The sequence below is a fragment of the Arachis stenosperma genome, chromosome 1 (assembly GCF_014773155.1).
Source record: "Arachis stenosperma cultivar V10309 chromosome 1, arast.V10309.gnm1.PFL2, whole genome shotgun sequence".
Lineage (NCBI taxonomy): Eukaryota > Viridiplantae > Streptophyta > Magnoliopsida > Fabales > Fabaceae > Arachis > Arachis stenosperma.
The window spans coordinates 74480158-74495322 of record NC_080377.1 but is presented as its reverse complement, the minus strand read 5'-3'; the positions used below and the strand labels follow the sequence as shown (position 1 = coordinate 74495322).

Sequence of the window (15165 nt, the reverse complement as noted above, 5' to 3'; positions counted from 1 at the left end):
TTTCCTGGAAACAATTTGAGCCTGGAGTTGAAGAGCAGAACTTTTTGTCCTGGCTCAAAGACTCTGGTTGACAATCTCTTGTCATGCCACTTCTTTGCCTTTTCCTTATAAATTTTTGCATTTTCAAAGGCATTGAGTCTGAACTCCTCTAGCTCATTTAGCTGGAGCAGTCTTTTCTCACCAGCTAACTGTGCATCCATGTTTAGGAATCTGGTTGCCCAGTAGGCCTTATGTTCCAGTTCCACAGGCAAATGACAGGCCTTCCCATATACTAGTTGGTATGGGGAGGTTCCTATAGGAGTCTTGAATGCTGTTCTATATGCCCACAGAGCATCATCCAAGCTCTTTGCCCAATCCTTTCTTCGGTCCATTACAGTCCGTTCCAGGATTCTTTTTAGTTCTCTGTTAGAGACTTCAGCTTGCCCATTTGTCTGTGGATGATATGCAGTTGCCACTTTATGGCTAATTCCATATCTAACCATAGTAGAGTATAGCTGTTTGTTGCAGAAATGAGTGCCCCCATCACTGATTAGCACTCTGGGGACGCCAAACCTGCTGAAAATGTTTTTCTGGAGGAATTTCAGTACGGTTTTGGTATCATTAGTGGGTGTAGCAATTGCTTCTACCCACTTAGATACATAGTCCACTGCAACCAGAATATAAGTGTTTGAGTATGATGGTGGGAATGGTCCCATGAAATCAATTCCCCATACATCAAACAATTCTATCTCTAATATCCCTTGTTGAGGCATGGCATATCCGTGAGGCAGGTTACCAGCTCTTTGGCAACTGTCACAGTTACGCACAAACTCTCGGGAATCTTTATAGAGAGTAGGCCAGTAGAAGCCGCACTGGAGAACTTTAGTGGCTGTTCGCTCACTTCCAAAATGTCCTCCATACTGTGATCCATGGCAGTGCCATAGGATCCTTTGTGCTTCTTCTCTGGGCACACACCTGCGGATCACTCCGTCAGCACATCTCTTAAAGAGATATGGTTCATCCCAGAGGTAGTACTTGGCATCTGAAATTAGTTTCTTTCTCTGCACATAACTGTACTCTTTGGGTATGAACCTCACAGCTTTATAGTTTGCAATATCTGCAAACCATGGAGCTTCCTGAATGGCAAAGAGTTGCTCATCTGGGAAAGTCTCAGAGATCTCAGTAGAAGGGAGGGACGTCCCAGCTACTGGTTCTATCCGGGACAGATGATCAGCCACTTGGTTCTCTGTCCCTTTTCTGTCTCTTATTTCTATATCAAACTCTTGCAGAAGCAACACCCATTATAAGCCTGGGTTTTGAATCCTGCTTTGTGAGTAAGTATTTAAGAGCAGCATGGTCAGTGTACACAATCACCTTTGATCCCACTAAGTAGGATCTAAACTTGTCAATGGCATAGACCACTGCAAGTAATTCTTTTTCTGTGGTTGTGTAATTCTTCTGTGCATCATTTAGAACACGGCTGGCATAATAAATGACATGCAGAAGTTTGTTATGCCTCTGTCCCAACACTGCACCAATGGCATGATCACTGGCATCACACATTAATTCAAATGGTAATGCCTAATCTGGTGCAGAGATGACTGGTGCTGTGACCAGCTTAGCTTTCAGGGTCTCAAATGCCTGCAAACACTGTGTGTCAAACACAAATGGCGTGTCAGCAGCTAGCAGGTTACTTAAAGGTTTTGCAATTTTCGAAAAATCCTTGATAAACCTTCTATAGAATCCTGCATGCCCCAGAAAGCTTCTGATTGCCTTAACATTGGCAGGTGGTGGTAATTTTTCAATTACCTCTACCTTTGCCTTATCCACCTCTATTCCCCTGCTTGAAATTTTGTGCCCAAGGACAATTCCTTCAGTCACCATAAAATGGCATTTTTCCCAGTTTAAAACCAGGTTAGTCTCTTGGCACCTTTTCAAGACAAGAGCTAGGTGATTAAGACAGGAGCTAAATGAGTCTCCATATACTGAAAAGTCATCCATGAAGACTTCCAGAAATTTCTCTACCATATCTGAGAAGATAGAGAGCATGCACCTCTGAAAGGTTGCAGGTGCATTGCACAGACCAAAAGGCATCCTCCTGTAGGCAAACACGCCAGAAGGGCAAGTGAATGCTGTTTTCTCTTGGTCCTGGGGATCTACTGCAATCTGGTTGTAGCCTGAATAGCCATCCAAAAAACAGTAATAGTCATGACCAGCTAATCTTTCTAGCATTTGGTCTATGAATGGTAAAGGAAAATGATCCTTTCTGGTGGCTGTATTGAGCCTCCTGTAGTCAATACACATGCGCCACCCTGTGACTGTTCTTGTAGGAACCAGTTCATTTTTTTCATTATGAACCACTGTCATGCCTCCCTTTTTGGGAACAACTTGGACAGGGCTCACCCAGGGGCTATCAGAAATAGGATAAATAATCCCAGCCTCCAGTAATTTAGTGACCTCTTTCTGCACCACCTCCTTCATGGCAGGATTTAGCCTCCTTTGTGGTTGGACCACTGGTTTGGCATTATCCTCCAATAGGATCTTGTGCATGCATCTAGCTGGGCTAATGCCCTTAAGATCACTTATGGACCACCCAAGAGCTGTCTTGTGTGTCCTTAGCACTTGAATCAGTGCTTCCTCTTCCTGTGAATTTAAAGCAGAGCTTATAATCACTGGAAAAGTGTCACCCTCTCCCAGAAATGCATATTTCAGGGATGGTGGTAGTGGCTTGAGTTCAGGCTTAGGAGGCTTATCCTCCTCCTGAGGAATTTTCGAAAATCCCTTTGCCTCCTCTGGCTCTTCCTGATCAGTTTGAGAATCTTTGAAGATGTTCTCAAGCTCTGATTCTAGGTTTTCAGCCATATTGATCTCTTCTACCAGAGAGTCAATAATGTCAGTGCCCATGCAGTCATCTGGTGTGTCTGGATGCTGGATAGCTTTTACAGCATTCAACTTGAACTCATCCTCATTGACTCTCAAGGTTACTTCCCCCTTTTGTACATCAATGAGAGTTCGTCCAGTTGCTAGGAAAGGTCTTCCTAGAATGAGAGTTGCACTCTTGTGCTCCTCCATTTCCAGCACCACAAAGTCAGTTGGAAAGGCAAATGGCCCAACCTTGACAATCATGTCCTCTATTATGCCTGATGGGTGTTTAATGGAGCCATCAGCAAGTTGGAGGCATATCCTGGTTGGTTTGACTTCTCCAATCAACCCAAGCTTTCTGATAGTGGATGCAGGTATTAAATTGATGCTTGCTCCAAGATCACATAGGGCTGTCTTGGTGCAAGTGCCTTCTAATGTGCATGGTATCAGAAAGCTTCCAGGATCTTGAAGCTTTTCTGGTAAGCTTTTTAGAATGACCGCACTGCATTCTTCAGTGAGAAACACTTTTTCAGTTTCTCTCCAATCCTTCTTATGACTTAAGATTTCCTTCATGAACTTAGCATAAGAAGGTATTTGCTCAAGTGCCTCTGCAAACGGAATCTTTATTTCAAGAGTCCTTAAATAGTCTGCAAAGCGGGCAAATTGCTTATCCTGTTCCGCCTTGCGGAGTTTCTGAGGATAAGGCATCTTGGCTTGATATTCTTCAACCTTAGATGCTGCAGGTTTATTCCTTACAGAAGTGGTTGAAGAAGCCTTGTTAGAGGGATTACTGTCAGCACTCTCAGGTGTCTGATCTCCCCTTGGCGTCTGAACGCCAGGATTGGGTGGAAAATGGGCGTTAAACGCCAGCTTTTCCCCCTTTTCTGGCGTTTGAACGCCAGAACTGGGCAGGGAATGGGCGTTTAACGCCAGCTTTCCTTCCCTTTCTGGCGTTTGAACGCCAATAATATTCCTCTCTGGGCTCTTACTGTCCTCAGAGGGATTTTGAACAGTGGTTTGGTTATCCTCTGTCAATTGTTCCTTGTTTGGCTTTTTGCTCTTTTGAGCAGTGTTATTCAGTGTCTTCCCACTCCTCAGTTGAACTGCTTGACATTCCTCTGTTATCTGTTTAGATATTTGCTGTTTTGCTTGATTCAACTGCAGTTCTATGCTCTTGTTAGCAACTTTAGTTTCATAGAGCATCTCTTTAAATTCTGCTAACTGTTCTGTCATCAGGAGCAATTGTTGATTAAACTCAATTATCTGTTCTTGAGGATTAGGGTCAGTGACTACTGTCATGACTTCCTCCTTTGGAACGAACTCATTGCTAGAATATAAGTATTGGTTTCTAGCAACAGTGTCTATAAGCTCTTGAGCTTCTTCAATTGTCTTCCTCATGTGTATAGATCCACCAGCTGAGTGGTCTAAAGACATCTGAGCTTTTTCTGTAAGCCCATAGTAGAAAATGTCTAACTGTACCCACTCTGAAAACATTTCAGAGGGACATTTCCTTAGCATACCTCTATACCTCTCCCAGGCATTGTAAAGGGATTCATTATCCTCTTGTTTAAAGCCTTGGATGTCCAGCCTTAGCTGTGTCATCCTCTTTGGAGGGTAAAAATGATTCAGGAATTTGTCTGATAACTGTTTCCATGTCTTTATGCTTGCTGTAGGTTGGTTATTCAACCACCTTTTAGCTTGATCTTTTACAGCAAATGGAAACAGTAATAGTCTGTAGACATCCTGATCTACCTCTTTATCATGTACTGTGTCAGCAATTTGTAAAAACTGTGCCAGAAACTCAGTAGGTTCTTCCTGTGGAAGACCGAAATACTGGCAATTTTGCTGCACTATGATAATGAGTTGAGGGTTTAGCTCAAAGCTGCTTGCTTTGATGGGAGGTATACAGATGCTACTCCCATATGCAGCTGTAATGGGGTTAGCATATGACCCCAGAGTCCTCTTGGACTGATTAATTCCTCTTAAGTCCATAATGGACAAAAGGGAAATGAGAATGATTGCAAAGAGATAAATTTTGCTTATTTTTATTTATTTATTTTTTTTTGAATAACCGAAAAAATTAAAATAAAAGGAAATTAAAAAAAAAATTTCGAAAATAGAAAAGAAAATAGGATCAAAGCAATTTGAGAACTGAATCAATTAAGTAATTAAAAAGGTTTTCAAAATAGCAATAAAAAAGATATGATTGAAAAATTTTTATGAAAGAGATTTGATTTTTTAAAAGGAGGAAAGAGAAAAACACAAAAAGACACCAAACTTAAAATTTTTAGAAATCAAACACTAATTTTTCGAAAATTTTTAAGGGCAAAACACAAAGAGGACACCAAACTTAGAATTTTTATGAATCAAAAAGGGACTAAGAACATGCAAATTCGAAAATTAAAAGAAGAAAAACAAAAAGCATGCAATTGACACCAAACTTAAAATATGAAACTAGACTCAACTAAAAGACTCTAAACCAACAAAAATAAAACAGTCCTAATCTAAGCAACAAGATAAGCCGTCAGTTGTCCAAACTCGAACAATCCCCGGCAACGGCGCCAAAAACTTGGTGCACGAAATTGCAATAACACTTTTGCAATCCCGCACAACTAACCAGCAAGTGCACTGGGTCGTCCAAGTAATACCTTGCGTGAGCAAGGGTCGATCCCACGGAGATTGTTGGCTTGAAGCAAGCTATGGTTATCTTGTAAATCTTAGTCAGGATATCAGAAATTATCAGGATTGATTGTCAAAAGCAAAAGAACATGAAATGGTTACTTGTACTGCAGTAATGGAGAATAGGCTGAGGCTTTGGAGATGCTCCATCTTCCGAATCTCTGCTTTCCTACTGTCTTCTTCTTCAAACACGCAAGTCTCCTTCCATGGCAAGCTGTGTGTAGGGTTTCACCGTTGTCAGTGGCTACCTCCCATCCTCTCAGTGAAAGCGATTGCATATGCTCTGTCACAGCATAGCGGAATTCATTTGTCGGTTCTCAATCAGGCCGGAATAGAATCCAGTGATTCTTTTGCGTCTGTCACTAACGCCCCGCCCTCAGGAGTTTGAAGCACGTCACAGTCATCCAGTCATTGAATCCTACTCAGAATACCACAGACAAGGTTTAGACCTTCCGGATTCTCTTGAATGCCGCCATCAGTTCTAGCTTATACCACGAAGATTCCGATTAAAGAACCTAAGAGATAATTACTCAATCTAAGATAGAACAGAGGTGGTTGTCAGGCACATGTTCATGGTTGAGAATGATGATGATTGTCACGGATCATCACATTCATCCGGATTAAGAACAAGTATTATCTTAGAGTGGAAGCAAGCATGATTGAATAAGAAACAGTAGTAATTGCATTAATCCATCAAGACACAGCAGAGCTCCTCACCCCCAACCATGGGGTTTAGAGACTCATACTGTGGAAAGAAACGTGTAAAAATGTTATGAGGTCATAAGGTACGGATACAATGTCAAAAGATCCTATAAGTAGTAAACTAGTGTCCTAAAGTTTACAGAAATGAGTAAATGACAGAAAAATCCACTTCCGGGCCCACTTGGTGTGTGCTTGGGCTAAGCAATGAAGGAATTTCGTGTAGAGACCTTTTCTGGAGTTAAACGCCAGCTTTCATGCCAGTTTGGGCGTTTAACTCCAAGTTTTATGCCAGTTCCGGCGTTTAACGCTGGAATTTCTGTAGGTGACTTTGAGCGCCGGTTTGGGCCATCAAATCTTGGGCAAAGTATGGACTATTATATATTGCTGGAAAGCCCAGGATGTCTACTTTCCAATGCCGTTGAGAGCGCGCCAATTGGGCTTCTGTAGCTCCAGAAAATCCACTTCGAATGCAGGGAGGTTAGAATCCAACAGCATCTGCAGTCCTTTTCAGTCTCTGGATCAGATTTTTGCTCAGGACCCTCAATTTCAGTCAGAAAATACCTGAAATCACAGAAAAACACACAAACTCATAGTAAAGTCCAGAAAAGTGAATTTTAATTAAAAACTAATAAAAATATACTTAAAACTAACTAAAAGATACTAAAAACATACTAAAAACAATGCCAAAAAGCATACAAATTATCCGCTCATCAGTTACAAACTGACATTTAACTCCAAGGAAGACCTCTACACATGAAAGCTTTAATGCTCAACCCAAGCACACACCAAGTGGGTCCAGAAGTGGATTTCTACATCATTTACTTAATTCCGTAACCCTAGTAACTAGTTTAGTATAAATAGAACTTTTTACTATTGTACTAGGGGTCTTTTTCCCTATTTTTTGAATTCACATGCCGTTTGGGAAGGCTGGCCATTCGGCCATGCCTAGACCTTGTTCTTATGTATTTTCAACGGTGGAGTTTCTACACACCATAGATTAAGGTGTGGAGCTCTGATGTTCCTCGAGTATTAATGCAAAGTACTATTGTTCTTCTATTCAATTTATGCCTATTTCTTCTCTTAAGATATTCATTCGCACACACGAACATGATGAATGTGATGATTATGTGACACTCATCACCATTCTCACCTATGAACGCGTGCCTGACAACCACCTACGTTCTACATGAAAACAAGTTTGAATGTGTATCTCTTGGGTTTCTAATCTAAGATTACAACCTTCGTGGTATAAGTGATGAGTGGATAATTTTTACGCTTTTTGGCATTGTTTTTAGGTAGTTTTTAGTATGATCTAGTTACTTTTAAGGATGTTTTCATTAGTTTTTTTGCTAAATTCACATTTCTGGACTTTACTGTGAGTTTGTGTGTTTTTCTGTGATTTTAGGTATTTTCTGGCTGAAATTGAGAGACCTGAGCAAAACTCTGATAGAAGGCTGACAAAGTACTGCTGATATTGTTGGAATCTGACCTCCCTGCACTCGAAATAGATTTTCTGGAGCTACAAAACCTCAAATGGCGCGCTCTCAATGGCGTTGGAAAGTAGACATCCAAAGCTTTCCAGAAATATATAATAGTTTATACTTTATTCGAGATTTGATGACGTAAACTGGCGCTCAATGCCAGTTCCATGCTGCATTCTGGAGTCAAACGCCAGAAACACGTCACGAACCAGAGTTGAACGCCAAAAACATGTTACAACTTGGCGTTCAACTCCAAAATAAGCCTTAGCTCGTGTAAAGATCAAGCTCAGCCCAAACACACACCAAGTGGGCCCCGGAAGTGGATTTATGCATCAATTACTTACTTCTGTAAACCCTAGTAGCTAGTCTAGTATAAATAGGATAGTTTACTATTGTATTAGACATCTTTGATCAGTTTATGCGATCTTAGACATTAGGGGCTGGCCACTCGGCCATGCCTGGACCTTCATCACTTATGTATTTTCAACGGTGGAGTTTCTACACACCATAGATTAAGGGTGTGGAGCTCTGCTGTACTTCAAGTTTTAATGCAATTACTATTATTTTCTATTCAATTCGATTTATTCCTGTTCTAAGATACCATTCGTACTTCAACCTGATGGATGTGATGATCCGTGACACTCATCATCATCCATCCTTATGAACGCGTGCCTGAAAACCACTTCCGTTCTATGGCGGACGAAATTGTGATCACTACAACTTCGCACAACTAACCAACAAGTGTACTGGGTCGTCCAAGTAATAAACCTTACGCGAGTAAGGGTCGATCCCACAGAGATTGTTGGTATGAAGCAAGCTATGGTCACCTTGTAAATCTTAGTCAGGCAGACTCAAATGGGTATAGATGATGAATAAAGCATAAAGATAAAGATAGAGATACTTATGCAATTCATTGGTAAGAACTTCAGATAAGCGAATGGAGATGCATTGTCCCTTCCGTCTCTCTGCTTTCCTACTGTCTTCATCCAATCCTTCTTACTCCTTTCCATGGCAAGCTTATGCAAGGGTTTCACCGTTGTCAGTGGCTACCTCCCATCCTCTCAGTGAAAAAGTTCATATGCTCTGTCACAGCATGGCTAATCATCTATCGGTTCTCGATCAGGCCGGAATAGAATCCATTGATTCTTTTGCGTCTGTCACTAACGCCCCGCCCTCAGGAGTTTGAAGCACGTCACAGTCATCCAATCATTGAATCCTACTCAGAATACCACAGACAAGGTTAGACCTTCCGAATTCTCTTGAATGCCGCCATCAGTTCTTGCCTATACCACGAAGACTCTGATCTCACGAAATGGCTGGCTCGTTTGTCAGGCGAGCGCCCGGTTGTCAGGCGATCAACCATGCATCGTGTATCAGGAATCCAAGAGATATTCACTCAATCTAAGGTAGAACGGAGGTGGTTGTCAGTCACACGTTCATAGGTGAGAATGATGATGAGTGTCATGGATCATCACATTCATCAAGTTGAAGAACAAGTGATATCTTGGAACAAGAACAAGCTGAATTGAATAGAAGAACAATAGTAATTGCATTAATACTCGAGGTACAGCAGAGCTCCACACCTTAATCTATGGTGTGTAGAAACTCCACCGTTGAAAATACATAAGTGATAGTGTGATCATTGGTTTCGGCCCCAGAGAGGGAACCAGAAGAACCAAGATCTAAAGTGATCAAAAGATTAAAAATACAATAGTAAAAGGTCCTATTTATAGGGAACTAGTAGCTTAAGAATTACAAAGATGAGAAAAAGACATAAAAATCCACTTCCGGGGCCACTTGGTGTGTGCTTGGGCTGAGCATTGAAGCATTTTCGTGTAGAGACTTCTCTTGGAGTTAAACGCCAGCTTTTATGCCAGTTTGGGCGTTTAACTCCCACTTTGGTGCCAGTTCCGGTGTTTAACCCTGGGAATTCTAAAGGTGAATTTGAACGCCGGTTTGGGCCATCAAATCTTGGGCAAAGTATGGACTATCATATATTGCTGGAAAGCCCAGGATGTCTACTTTCCAACGCCGTTGAGAGCGCGCCAATTGGGCTTCTATAGCTCCAGAAAATCCACTTCGAGTGCAGGGAGGTCAGAATCCAACAGCATCTGCAGTCCTTTTCAGTCTCTGAATCAGATTTTTGCCCAGGTCCCTCAATTTCAGCCAGAAAATACCTGAAATCACAGAAAAACACACAAACTCATAGTAAAGTCCAGAAAAGTGAATTTTAGCTAAAAACTAATAAAAATATACTAAAAACTAACTAAATCCTACTAGAAACATACTAAAAACAATGCCAAAAAGGGTACAAATTATCCGCTCATCACAACACCAAACTTAAATTGTTGCTTGTCCTCAAGCAACTAAAAATCAAATAAGATAAAAAGAAGAGAATATGCAATGAATTCCAAAAACATCTATGAAGATCAGTATTAATTAGATTAGCGGGGTTTTAGCTTTTTGCCTCTGAATAGTTTTGGCATCTCACTTTATCCTTTGAAATTCAGAATGATTGGCTTCTTTAGGAACTCAGAATCCAGATAGTGTCATTGATTCTCCTAGTTAAGTATGATGATTCTTGAACACAGCTACTTTATGAGTCTTGGCCGTGGCCCAAAGCACTCTGTCTTCCAGTATTACCACCGGATACATACATGCCACAGACATATAATTGGGTGAACCTTTTCAGATTGTGACTCAGCTTTGCTAGAGTCCCCAATTAGAGGTGTCCAGGGTTCTTAAGCACACTCTTTTTGCCTTGGATCACAGCTTTATTTCTTTCTTTTTCTTTCTTTTTCTCTTTCTCCCCTTTTTTTTCGCTCTCTTTTTTTTTTGTATTCACTGCTTTTTCTTGCTTCAAGAATCATTTTTATGATTTTTCAGATCCTCAGTAACATGTCTCCTTTTTCATCATTCTTTCAAGAGCCAACATTCATGAACCACAAATTCAAAAGACATATGCACTGTTTAAGCATACATTCAGAAAACAAAAGTGTTGCCACCACATCAAAATAATTAATCTGTTATAAAATTCAAAATTCATGCAATTCTTCTCCTTTTCAATTAAGAACATTGTTTATTTAAGAAAGGTGATGGATTCATAGGACATTCATAACTTTAAGGCATAGACACTAATGATCATGAGACACAAACATAGGTAAACATAGAGCATAATTTTCGAAAAATAGAAGAATAAAGAACAAGGAGATTAAAGAACGGGTCCACCTTAGTGATGGTGGCTTGTTCTTCCTCTTGAAGATCTTATGGAGTGCTTGAGCTCCTCAATGTCTCTTCCTTGTCTTTGCTGCTCCTCTCTCATGATTCTTTGATCTTCTCTAATTTCATGGAGGAGGATGGAATGTTCTTGGTGCTCCACCCTTAGTTGTCCCATGTTGGAACTCAATTCTCCTAGGGAGGTATTTAGTTGCTCCCAATAGTTTTGTGGAGGAAAGTGCATCCCTTGAGGCATCTCAGGGATCTCATGATGAGAGGGGTCTCTTGTTTGCTCCATTCTTTTCTTAGTGATGGGCTTGTCCTCATCAATGAGGACGTCTCCTTCTATGTCAACTCCTACTGAATAACAGAGGTGACAAATGAGATGAGGAAAGGCTAACCTTGCCAAGGTAGAGGACTTGTCCGCCACCTTATAGAGTTCTTGGGCTATAACCTCATGAACTTCCACTTCTTCTCCAATCATGATGCTATGAATCATAATGGCCCGGTCTAGAGTAACTTCGGACCTGTTGCTAGTGGGAATGATTGAGCATTGGATAAACTCCAACCATCCTCTAGCCACGGGCTTGAGGTCATGCCTTCTTAATTGAACCGGTTTCCCTCTTGAATCTCTCTTCCATTTGGCGCCCTCTTCACAAATGTTAGTGAGGACTTGGTCCAACCTTTGATCAAAGTTGACCCTTCTAGTGTAAGGATGTTCATCTCCTTGCATCATAGGCAAGTTGAATGCCAACCTTACATTTTCCGGACTAAAATCCAAAAAAATTTTTCCCGAACCATAGTAAGCCAATTCTTTGGATCCGGGTTCACACTTTGATCATGGTTCTTGGTGATCCATGCATTGGCATAGAACTCTTGAACCATTAAGATTCCGACTTGTTGAATGGGGTTGGTAAGAACTTCCCAACCTCTTCTTCGAATCTCATGTCGGATCTCCGGATATTCACTCTTTTTGAGTTTGAAAGGGACCTCGGGGATCACCTTCTTCAAGGCCACAACTTCATAGAAGTGGTCTTGATGCACCCTTGAGATGAATCTCTCCATCTCCCATGACTCGGAGGTGGAAGCTTTTGCCTTCCCTTTCCTCTTTCTAGAGGTTTCTCCAGTCTTGGATGCCATAAATGGTTATAGAAAAACAAAAAGCAATGCTTTTACCACACCAAACTTAAAAGGTTTGCTCGTCCTCGAGCAAAAGAAGAAAGAATAGAGGAGAAGAAGAAGAAATGAGGAAGAAGGGAATGGCTTTGTGTTCGGCCAAAGAGGTGGAGAAGTGGTGTTTAGGTTGTGTGAAAATGATGGGGTGAAGAAGGGTTTATATAGGAGAGGGGGGCTCATGGTTCGGTCATGTATGGGTGGGTTTGGGAGGGAAAGTGGTTTGAATTTGAAGGGTGAGGTAGGTGGGGTTTTATGAAGGATGGATGTGAGTGGTGAAGAGAAGATGGGATTGGATAGGTGAAGGGTTTTTGGGGAAGAGGTATTGAGGTGATTGGTGAATGGGTGAAGAAGAAGAGAGAGGGTGGTGGGGTAGGTGGGGATCCTGTGGGGTCCACAGATCCTGAGATGTCAAGGAAAAGTCATCCCTGCACCAAATGGCATGCAAAATTGCGTTTTTAGCCAATTCTGGCGTTAAACGCCGGGCTGGTGCCCATTTCTGGCGTTTAACGCCAGGTTCTTGCCCTTTCCTGGCATTTAACGCCAGTCTGGTGCCCCTTCTGGCGTTAAACGCCCAGAATGGTGCCAGACTGGGCGTTAAACGCCCATCTGCTAGCCTTACTGGCGTTTAAACGCCAGTAGGTTCTTCCTCCAGGGTGTGCTGTTTTTCTTCCTGTTTTTCACTCTGTTTTTGCTTTTTCAATTGATTTTGTGACTTCTCATGATCATCAACCTACAGAAAACATAAAATAACAAAGGAAAATAGATAAAATATAACATTGGGTTGCCTCCCAACAAGCGCTTCTTTAATGTCAGTAGCTTGACAGAGGGCTCTCATGGAGCCTCACAGATACTCAGAGCAATGTTGGAACCTCCCAACACCAAACTTAGAGTTTGAATGTGGGGGTTCAACACCAAACTTAGAGTTTGGTTGTGGTCTCCCAACACCAAACTTAGAGTTTGACTGTGGGGGCTCTGTTTGACTCTGATTTGAGAGAAGCTCTTCATGCTTCCTCTCCATGGTGACAGAGGGATATCCTTGAGCCTTAAACACAAAGGATTCTTCATTCACTTGAATGATCAGTTCACCTCCATCAACATCAATCACAGCCTTAGCTGTGGCTAGGAAGGGTCTACCAAGGATGATGGATTCATCCATGCATTTCCCAGTCTCTAGGACTATGAAATCAGTAGGGATGTAATGGTCTTCAATTTTCACCAGAACATCCTCTACAAGTCCATAAGCTTATTTTCTTGAATTGTCTGCCATCTCTAGTGAGGTTCTTGCAGCTTGCACCTCAAAGATCCCTAGCTTCTCCATTACAGAGAGAGGCATGAGGTTTACACTTGACCCTAAGTCACACAGAGCCTTCTTGAAGGTCATGGTGCCCATGGTACAAGGTATGGAGAACTTCCCAGGGTCCTACCTCTTTTGAGGTAATTTCTGCCTAGACAAGTTATCCAATTCTTTGGTGAGCAAAGGGGGTTCATCCTCCCAAGTCTCATTTCCAAATAACTTGTCATTTAGCTTCATGATTGCTCCAAGGTATTTAGCAACTTGCTCTTCAGTGACATACTCATCCTCTTCAGAGGAAGAATACTCATCAGAGCTCATGAATGGCAGAAGTAAGTTCAGTGGAATCTCTATGGTCTCATATTGAGCCTCAGATTCCCATGGTTCCTCATTGGGAAACTCAGTGGAGGCCAATGGACGTCCATTGAGGTCTTCCTCAGTGGCGTTCACTGCCTCTTCCTCCTCTCCAAATTCGGCCATGTTGATGGCCTTGCACTCTCCTTTTGAATTTTCTTCTGTATTGCTTGGAAGAGTACTAGGAGGGAGTTCAGTAATTTTCTTGCTCAGCTGTCCCACTTGTGCCTCCAAATTCCTAATGGAGGACCTTATTTCAGTCATGAAACTTTGAGTGGTTTTGATTAGATCAGAGACCATGGTTGCTAAGTCAGAGGGGTTCTGCTTAGAATTCTCTGTCTGTTGCTGAGAAGATGATGGAAAAGGCTTACCATTGCCAAACCTGTTTCTTCCACCATTATTGTTGTTGAAACCTTGTTGAGGTCTCTGTTGATCCTTCCATGAGAAATTTGGATGATTTCTCCATGAAGAATTATAGGTGTTTCCATAGGGTTCTCCTAGGTAATTCACCTCTTCCATTGAAGGGTTCTCAGGATCATAATCTTCTTCTTCAGATGAAGCATCCTTAGTACTGCTTGGTGCATTTTGCATTCCAGACAGACTTTGAGAAATCAAATTGACTTGTTGAGTCAATATCTTGTTCTGAGCCAGAATGGCATTCAGAGTATCAATCTCAAGAACTCCTTTCTTCTGATTTGTCCCATTGTTCACAGGATTCCTTTCAGAGGTGTACATGAATTGGTTATTTGCAACCATTTTAATTAGTTCTTGAGCTTCTGTAGGCGTCTTCTTCAGATGAAGAGATCCTCCAGCAGAGCTATCCAAAGACATTTTGGATAGTTCAGAGAGACCATCATAGAAAATACCTATGATGCTCCATTCAGAAAGCATGTCAGAAGGACATTTTCTGATCAATTGTTTGTATCTTTCCCAAGCTTCATAGAGGGATTCTCCATCCTTCTGTCTGAAGGTTTGGACTTCCACTCTAAGCTTACTCAATTTTTGAGGTGGAAAGAACTTTGCCAAGAAGGCATTGACTAGCTTTTCCCAAGAGTTCAGGCTTTCTTTAGGTTGTGAGTCCAACCATATCCTAGCTCTGTCTCTTACAGCAAAAGGGAATAGCATAAGTCTGTAGACCTCAGGGTTAACCCCATTAGTCTTGACAGTGTCACAGATTTGCAAGAATTCAGCTAAGAATTGATGAGGATCTTCTAATGGAAGTCCATGGAACTTGTAATTCTGTTGCATTAGAGAAACTAATTGAGGTTTAAGCTCAAAGTTGTTTGCTCTAATGGCAGGGATAGAGATGCTTCTCCCATAGAAGTTGGGAGTAGGTGCAGTAAAGTCACCCAGCACCTTCCTTGCATTGTTTGCATTGTTGTTGTTTTCGGCTGCCATGGGTACTTCTTCTTTGAAGAATTCTGT

The 15165-nt window shown here is 41.6% G+C and overlaps 1 non-coding gene across 1 annotated transcript; it reads left to right on the top strand.

Moving 5' to 3' along the window:
- Window positions 1-14625: 14625 nt before the first annotated feature.
- On the top strand, window positions 14626-14733 carry LOC130956036 (small nucleolar RNA R71). The gene has a single exon (XR_009076975.1). It is a non-coding gene; the product is annotated as a small nucleolar RNA R71 (small nucleolar RNA).
- Window positions 14734-15165: the final 432 nt, after the last annotated feature.